The sequence below is a fragment of the Meriones unguiculatus genome, chromosome 1, assembly GCF_030254825.1.
Source record: "Meriones unguiculatus strain TT.TT164.6M chromosome 1, Bangor_MerUng_6.1, whole genome shotgun sequence".
NCBI lineage: Eukaryota > Metazoa > Chordata > Mammalia > Rodentia > Muridae > Meriones > Meriones unguiculatus.
Window position 1 is genome coordinate 142,356,820 of NC_083349.1, and position 9,656 is coordinate 142,366,475.

A 9,656-nucleotide genomic window follows, 5' to 3' on the forward strand; every position below is an offset into this window, starting at 1 on the left:
CTGATTAGCTCCCTTAGGTGTAGAGATTTTAGTATGTTCATCCTATATTATATGTCTAGTATCCACTTATGAGTGAGTATATACCCTGCATGTCTTTCTGCTTCTGGGATACCTCACTCAGGATGATCTTGGGTGGGGAAGAGGGAGGGTGGAATTGGGAGGGGAGGAGGGAGGTACAGGAGGGGATACAAAGTGAATAAACTGTAATTAATAAAAATTTTTAAAAATTGGAAAAAAGTGATAAATATAAACTGTTGTAAAAATATAAGAAATGTAGTAAAAATGGAATAACGAAAAATATTATTTTGGGATTAAAAAAAGAGTCTTCTGAGTTAACTTGAACTCATGCCAAATTTCCCCACAGAAAAAGACGGATATAAATAGAACATTTGAAATTATATTTCATTTTAATCTCCCACAAATTATGATTTTTTTAGGAACATGAATTTTAAATAAGCAAGAATGAAAATTTAAAGATATTTTAAATGATCAGTTATTAAAATAAAATTATATTCTTTTCATTTGAGGTCACAAACTTTTTCTCATAATAAAATAGAAGTTTCTGGTAAAAAAACAAAAAGAGAACTATTTTAAAATGCTTAGGAGTGGAAGTTGGGGAAATGCCTCAGAGGTTAAGAGCACTTGTTTCTCTTGGCTTTTTTGTTCTGTTTTTGTTTGAGACAAGGTCTTCCTGTATAGCCCTGTTGTGGGCTCTGCTTAAATAACTCAAACACCAGGTCAATGGAGATGACAATAATTTACTGTAAGCCACTACTGATTGATCAGGGCTGCAGAAGTCTTGGGAGGACGTTGAACAGCACATTTAAAGGATGAAACCATAAAATGAGGGAGAACGGGGTGGGCTGTAGCCTTGTTCAGCCATATTTTGACATAAGGGCTTGAGCAGGGGAGTTTCCATCAATCAGGAAAGGAGCTGGTTCCTGGGCCTGGCAACATGAGCTTAGTTTGATCCTGCCAGCAAGATGGAGAAGTTGTCTTTGAAATGGCTGGATTCAGACAACTGTCTCCTTACAGGTTATCCCTGAGATGCCTGGACTCAGACAACTGTGGGGGTTTGTTGTTGTTGATTTTGTTTTCCTTTTACAACAGAAGCTGTTCGGCTGTTGGGAAGTCCCCAGCTCCCCTGAGAGAAACAGGCCTGAAAGCCCCAAAAGACACTAGGAACTAGTGACCTCCCCCTGCCCCGCAAAGTCACCAGGAATTAGGCCATATGTTAGCAGTTCCAGAAACAAGATCATAACATTCCCTACCCAAGGAACAGCCTGAGGATAACCACAAGAATGGGAAGGTATCTTATTCCCGGTTCTTGCTCAAACCTCAATAAAAACCCTGAAGCTGCTCAGGGCTCTCCTCTCTGCATTGATGGTGGAGAGACCAAGCTTAAGCCTGAATAAAGCTCTTTGCTCTCACATACATGGTCCAGCTCCTGGTGGTCTTTGGGGACCTTAGAATCTGGGCATAACACCCCCAAGGCCTGGGACCTTGAACTTAGTTTCTTCCCATGATTAAATGGAGTCTGAAAATGAAATGGTAATACTTAGAATAAATTTCTTTTGTTTGTTCCCAACACCCTGGCTACCCTGCAAACTCAACCACATAAACCAGGGTGGCCTCAGACCCATAGAGATCCACCTGCCTCTGCCTCCTGAGTGCCAGGACTAAGGTGTTTGCCACCATGCCCAGCTTACAGAGGGCCCAGACTCAGTTTCCAACACCCAAATGGTGACTTCCAACCTATTCATCACTCTAGCTCCAGGGGAATCTGACGGCCTCTTCTGTCCTCTTTGGGCACTGCATGCATGTAATGCACAGACATACATGCAAGCAAAAAACGCATACACATAAAATAGATCTAAAAATGTTTTTTTAATTTTTGTAACTGTATGTTGACTCATTGAATAGAGTTCTAGATTGGACCATGGGAATCTTCAAGAAGTCATTTCTTTCTTCCTCCTTTTACTTAGATTTTCAATTTACAACTTGCAGAAACCAGTCTAACCTTCAAGAGGATGAACACGGAACATTGAAGGCAAATGGACCGACTGAATGCTTTCTTTTTAACAGCTTCTGTACCTGCTACCTTTGCCTTGGGGGTCTGACTCTCTCACAGAGTGCTCCAGATTTCCTAATGATTGAGAAAGAATGCTAGGTGGTGTCTGCTTTTGCAAAGGGCTTTGGTTGCACAGGCGTTGTAAATGTCTGGCACTGTGTCCAGCACAGGCCACAAGGACATACAAGTAGATCGGTCAGAACATGTGGCGTTCTTGGCTCTGTTTCGAAAGGAAGCCGAATTAACCATATATAATCTTGATCCCTCAGCAAACATGTTCAAACTCCCTATGTGGATAAGTATGTCCTTGAACTTCTGATCTTCAAGCCTCTGTGGGGAAGAGCTGCTTGCTTGTCAAGCTGCTGTGTTGTTAAGCAAAAAAACAGGTTTTCACCCTGGCCTTTCCCTTGAGACAGAGATAAGCAGGATGTTTTCCAAGTTGCTTTAACTTGTTTGTGTGACACTTGGACCATATCTGCTACAGGGAAGTGGTTTAAGAAAACAAGTTTGGCAGTTCCATGATGTGACTTGTTTTGCTTTGCCTATAAAAATGAATTGTGGAATAAACTCATGGCTGCTGTTTTTACTGACAGTCCTCGCAAGCTGATTCCTTGTGTCTTGTTTTATTTCTTTCAATCCTCACTCCCCACTCAGTACTGTTCAACTTTGCTGGCGGGCTCTGGCACCTCTGCCTTCCGTATGGGAGGGCACACACTCTACCAAGCTCATCCCAGCCCCAAGGATGGCTAATCTGGATTGTCAGCTTGACGGGATTTAGAAGGACCTAGGAGACACACCTCTTGGTGTGTAAGAACAGGGCATTTCTAGAAAGAAAAATCCACCCTAATTGTGGGCCACATCATTCCATGAAATGGGAATCCCAGAGTGAATAAAATTAAGAAATCCTTTCCTGCCTGGCTGTTCTCTCTGCTTCCTGACTGTTGTTACAGTGTGACCTCACACTCCTGCCCCATGCCTTCTCCATCCTGAGGGATTGTACCCTCAAATTGGAGGCCAAAAAAGGAAAGAAAAAAGAAAAAGAAAATCTCTTCTTTCTTCTGAGTGCTTTTTGTCAGGTGTTGGTGACAGCAACCACAAAGGCACCTAATGTGCTATAATCCTCGGAACTAGATGTTGCCCTGGGATGTGGTTTTGTGTGCTTCTGTGTTTCCTTGGGTAGGAGTGAGCATGTGTTCAGATTTGTTTGCTACCTGAAGCCAAATACTGCTGTCCACCATGAATTGTTTCTGTCTAGGTCAAAGGTATCAGTAAATACATTCTCACAGCCTAAAATCATTTATATCTCTAAGCAGACAAACAGAAAAAAAGCTAATATTTTTCATATAATTATTCTTAAGAAAATAGGTCATAATCATTGGATAAACATTCAAAAACCAGATTTGATATATGTTGAATTGTTACTATTTTTAAAATGATAGTGTGTCATTTGCCCAAATAATGTATTTGAAATAAGCAATTTCTTTATTCTTCCATTTCATTGGAATGGTCTTGAACTCCTGATCACCCTGCCTCTACCTCCAAATGCTGCAGTTAGAAACGTGTCACCATGTCATGTCAGATCTTACTCTCTTGGTTGGTTTTGTTTTGCTTTCTCAAGACAGGGTTTCTCTGTGTAGCCTTGTCTGTCCTGGACTCACTTTATATTCCAGGCTGGCCTGGAACTCATAGAGATCCATCTGCCCCTGCCTCCCAAGTGCTGGAATTAAAGGTGTGCACCACCACACCTGGATGATAAATGATTCTTAAGTAGTAAATAAGATGGATCTCTCCATCCCTTGCCACTCATTCCGTACGAGAGTCTTCCGTGTGTACAGTGCATCCCAGCTGTGTGCAATGCACTCTGCAACAGACATTCAGAGAGCCCAGACCTCAAATCTGAGGCCTCAACAGACCTCAAACAGAGCCCTTGGGGCTCTGTCACTCCAGTCACCTTATCTCCTCATCTGGGATAGACTCACAAGAACATGAGTAAGTACAACGTCATGAGACAGTTTTGAAAGAAGCCACATTGGGCCTAGCTAGATGGCTCATCCTGATGACCTGAAGTATATGAGTGATCTGTCTTCACACACACCCAGAAGAGGGAATCAGATCCCCTTACAGATGGTTGTGAGGCACCATGTGGTTTCTGGGAGTTGAACTCAAGACCTCTGGAAGAGCAGACAGTACTCTTAACTGCTGAGCCATCTCTCCAGCCCCATGACCTGAGTTCTCCACAAGGAGAGAACTGACTTCTGGGAGTTTTTTCAAACCTGTAAAGGCTCATTTTTTAGGGCCTTCTTGCTATGAAGAGACACCATGACCAAGGCAACTCTTATAAAGGAAAACATTTCACTGGGGCTTGTTGTGGATGGAAAGATGTTTTTGTTTTTGTTTTTGTTTTTTGATCCCAGGTGTAGAATATGGGACTGATTCAGATTGTCTATAGCATCAAACTATTTTCCTAATGCTCTTTGAGAGGGACCCTTTGCCAGCTGCAGATAGTTTAAATCTGCGGACTCTGGAGAGGGAATAAATGCCAGGGCCCAGAGAGAGAGCTTTGAGAAAGAAGAAGCTGGCTGCTGCTCCCCCTGCTGCCCCTGGTTGCTGTTGATACAGTTGAATGAGAAGAATTTGGAGAAACCCTGAAACGAAGACTGGACTTCCCCCAAGGAACCTGAGGACCCTAGCCAGCAGGAAGTAGCTAAAGAGAACTCTGCCCCCTCTCTCCATTAACCTCCTTTCTCTCCTACCCAGTATTGGGGTGTTGGAAGGGATTGGGATATCATAGGGAGGAACAGGCATAAGAAACTCCAATAAGGGGGCAGAGAGATGGCTCAGAGGTTAAGAGCACTGGCTGTTCTTCCAAAGGTCCAAATTCCCAGCAACCACATGGTGGCTCACAGCCATCTATAATAAATTCCCAGCAACCACATGGTGGCTCACAGCCATCTATAATAAATATCTATAATAAATGTCTAGTGCCCTCTTCTGGTAAGCGGGCATAGATGCAGGCATAAGACTATATAAATAATAAGTAAATCTTTTTTTAAAAGAAACTAAAATAAAATAGTATAAAAGGTAACGCCAACAAGGGCTGGCTTACAGTTTCAGAGGTTTGGTCCATTATTATCATGGTGGAAAGCATGGCTGCGAGCAGAAACGGTGTTGGAAGAGCCAAGAGTTCTACATCTTGATCCACAGGCAGAAGGTTACTTTGTGCCACTGGCCAGACTTGAGCATATGAGACCTCAAAACCCTCCTCCACAGTGACATACTTTCTCCAACAGGGCCACACCTACTCCAGCAAAACACACCTCCTAATAGTGCCACTCCCTATGAGCCAAGAACTCAAACACATGAGTTTTGGGCATCTATGAGGTCTTGGTACCTATGCCCCCATTTTAAGAAGGACAGTTATAATGAAGTCCCAGTGTTACCATAAGGACTATAGAGATGAAGAGGAAACGGTGCTCGCCAAGGCCAATGAAGCTTGCACCATCAAAGCTTCTGGGGCCTCCACTGTTGCTAGTTCTGATGCACTCATGGGCTGTCACCTTGCATTCCTGCTCTCGTTGCAGAGACACAGGACCCAAAATGTCTGCCAGTGTTGCGTCCTTCAGGCCTAGGCTCCACACAATCACTGTGATGCTGGATGGCAAAGGCCATTTCCCCTGCTGCACCTGTGCTGAGAACACGCTCGCCTGTCACTCTTACCACCCCTGACGCTTTCCCCAGCTCAGGCACACCATGAGGCAAAGAAGAGAAGAGCACACTGTCCTCCTCCGGATCTCCATCCAGCCTCTGGCATGACTTCCACCGATGGCACTTAAGCAGAAGCCAGCTGGAAAGAGTCAAGGGAAAGTTGCACAAGGGCTCCCAGATCCTGCTGTGCACAGAGCATGTCTACCTCAGCAGGCCCTTCGGCGCCCAGACCAGAGGCTGGGCTTCTGTGGGGTGTTTGGGGTGCGTGTGTAAGTTAGCAGGTGTGAAGCGGGTCTCCCTGCTGTGGATGTAGCTCATCCAGCCCATGAAAGGTCTGAGCGTCTGTGAGACTGCAGGCAGGAAGCTGAACCCCCACCCCAAGGAGAAAAGAATTGTTCCTGCCTGGGCACCTTAGCGCTGAGACAAAGGCTTCCTCCACCCGTGACTGCCTTGAAATGACCCAAGAGCAATTTCAGGGTGTCAAGCCTGCTGGTCCTCAGACTGGGACTGTCTGCTTTCATGACTCGGGTCTCTGGACCTGCCTGAAATGACTCCCTGTGTCATGTGCTCATGTGTTGTCTATGCTGACTCACACTAAAGGTACCCAGGTTTAGCTCTGAAGTCAGAGAAGCCAATTTATTGTGCACTTGAGGGAGTATGTGTGTGTGAGAGACAGAGAGAGAGAAAGAGAGAGATTCTCTGCAGAACCTTGACCAAAGCAGGCAGGCAGAAATAGAGGTGGGAACAAAGAGGCCATTGCAAGAGTTTTAGCTTTTCAGGATTCCTTTTCAGCTTGACGTGGCAGGTTCTGCATGGAGGTGGCACAGGGACAGCTTTAAAGGTACATTTCCATCTGCAGGACTGGGTGGAAAAAGCAGAGAAAGATTCTGACCAGAAGCAGCAACAAAAAAAAAAATCTGGAAGTGTTGAAAAATATTACATCCTTTTCAGTACAGCATTTGGTCACCACCCATCTGAGTCATCACACACGAAGCAACGAAAAACAGACCCAGCACTGGGGGAAATGTTCAGTGGTAACTCACCTGACCCGGGAGAGGCCTGGGTTCAGTCCCCAGAACCACAATAAAACAAAGCAAACCACTATAGGTATTTCAAGGTAAGGGGACTCTTGCCATGCACAGCTTCCCTTCCTGCAGCTTCTGTTGCCTGGAAAAAGTACCAGACGGGAAATTCCAAGAATGAAGAATTATTGGGCTACTGAGACAGCTCTAGAAGAGAACTGATAGAATGGATCTATAGAGAGCTATAGAAAGGGAATTTACATATATACGTATACACATTTGGTTAGGAGCCCAGCCTTTAACGGCTGAGCCATCGCTCCAGCCCAGGAATTTACTGGAATGGCTTGCGGGTTGCAGTCCAGCTAGTCCAACAATGGCTGTCTACTAACAGAAAAAGCCTAAGAATCCAGTCCGTGGTATAAGCCAGAATCCTGAAGAAGCAGGCTCTGATGCCAGTGATGAAATGGACTTGCCTGTAAGATTGAGAACAAGCAGGCAGAGAGCCAAAGCTTCCTCCTGTCCTGTCTTTTGTATAGGCTGTCACCAGCAGATGTGGCCCAGGTTAAAGGTAAACCTTCCTATCTCAAAAGATCCAGGTTAAAATGGGTCTATCCGGAGGCTGAAGAGATGGAGCAGAGGTTAGGAGCAGACAGAACACTATATACATAAAAATATATATATATATAATAAATAGTTAGTGTATTCCCACTCCGGCCACCACTGTGCCTGTCCTGGGTACGCAGGATGAGGCCAGGTGCTGTTCCACTTCTAAGAACACGCCTGCAGAGAGGCCCACACACTAAAGCTCACGGAGATGGGCATCCTCTGGCGTACTGGCCTGGGTGTGAAATGATGGTCCATACCCGCTGACCTGTGGGAGCTTGCTCTGTCAGACATGCACCCGCACTGCCCACCACCCATCCCCTAAGCATGAAGGTGCTGCTGAGCCATCCTACATCCTGTCTGTCTCTTCCTGTTGGGAGAAAAAGCAAGATCAGGGCAGCTTTGGCTTGATTTACATACAAAAAAGAGTGAGTCGGGCCGGAGAGATGGCTCAGAGGTTAAGAGCCCTGGATGCTTTTCCAAAGGTCCCGAGTTCAGTTTCCAGCAACCACGTGGTGACCTGCACCATCTATAGTGAGATCTGGTACCCTCTTCTGCAGGCACACTGTATACATAATAAATAGATCTTTTCAAAAATATAGTGAGTCTTGCTAATTCAAATGATTTAATTAATTAAGAAAAAAAAAAATCATGGCTGTTTCCTGCACAGGAGGCAGCCAGGGCGCCCAGCCGGGACGGCTTGATCCTGAAGCCCCGCTTCCGGAAGGATTTTCAGTGGCCGTTCAACCAGCCTGCACTCAAGATCCGCCTACACAAGGCTCGGCAGGCGCCACACTGCCCCTCATCTGGTCCCATCAGGCCTATAGCGAGGTGCACTGCAGGTAGACACCACTCTGAGGTCCGAGCTGGCAGGGGCTCCAGCGTGGGTGGAAGGATTCCGTGTGTCTGGTATCTGTAAGAAAATGGCTCGCACCATCGGCATCTCTGTGGACCCTACGAGGCGAAACAAATCTACTGAGTCACTACAGGTCAGTGTTCAGTGCTGCAAGGAGCACCGCTCCAAGCTCATACTTTTCCCCAGAAGACTTCCGCTCCAAAGAAGGGAGATAGTTCTGCTGAAGGGCTTAACTCGCCCACCCCGCTAATGGGACCTGTGATGCCCATCTGGAATGTCCACAAAAAGGAGAGAGCCAGAGTCACCACAGAAGAAGAGAATAACTTCAAGGCTTTTGCCTGTCTTCGCATGGCCTGGGCCAATGCCCAGCTCTTTGGCATCCAAGCAAAAAGATCAGAGAAAGGTGCAGAGAAAGGTTTTGGAAAAAAAACCCATAATGCGCGATTGGAATGTTGCAACACATTTTTCTATAAAGCAAAGCAAAAGAAAGAAAGGGAGGGGGAGGGAGGGAGGAAGGAAGAAAGGGAGGAAGGAAATCCCTCTTTGTAAGAGGTGTACCAGCCTCTTGGATTCAAGTTAATTCCAGATGTATTCAAGCTGACAACCAAAAAATAGCCATCACACCATCCCTGAGTGGAATTTTGCTGCCACCCCTGTAAAAGGAGGTATAAGTCAATAAAACTCCAAACTAGGATCACAGTTAAAGGAACTTATCATGTCTGTTTGGGTATTTCAAAATTCCCAAAGGGACCATTGGAAAAAGAAACTTAAAACAGAGTATATGTAACTGGACCATTGATTTAAAATTCAAACAAATGGGAACTGAGCTGTAGTGCAGATCTCAGACAGGCCTCCTTATCCTGTGTGGGATGTGGACATATCCTCACCTCTTCCCCAGCTGGAAAGGGCTTTGTTCTTTGAGAAATCTAACCCGTTGGGTTGACAGAGCATGGGGGAAACGAATCATTTACAATATCATGGAGGTCCACAGAAGGCACAGGTCTAGACTCTGAGATTCTGTGCCTAGATAACCTGTGCCCACTCTCAGAGCCTCTGCGGCCAGTATACCTAGCAACAATAGGAGTCAGACACAGCTATTTGTGAGGGCTGCTGATGTGAACCTCTGAACTAGTGTGAGACTGTGCAGGAGCAGGTTGCCTCACAGTGCCACATGTGGGGAAGGATGGGAAGAGTGCGGGAATCAAAGTAGAGATGCCCCACTTAGGCCTGGGGAAGCCAGGCTGTGACCTCCCACCCTGCAGATGGACAACCAGATGCCCACTTCTTCCTGCGCCACCAGCAGCCCACAGCATGCCTAGGGGATGCCCACAGCCCTACAGCCTGTCGGGTGGAGGGACAGGTCTGTTCCTTCCACCAGCAGCCACACCTCACCTTCTGA

General features: G+C 45.9%; 1 pseudogene; it reads left to right on the plus strand.

The window, feature by feature from the left end:
• The first annotated feature begins 5,893 nt into the window (after positions 1–5,893).
• Positions 5,894–9,656, plus strand: LOC110554247 (large ribosomal subunit protein eL13-like; annotated as a pseudogene).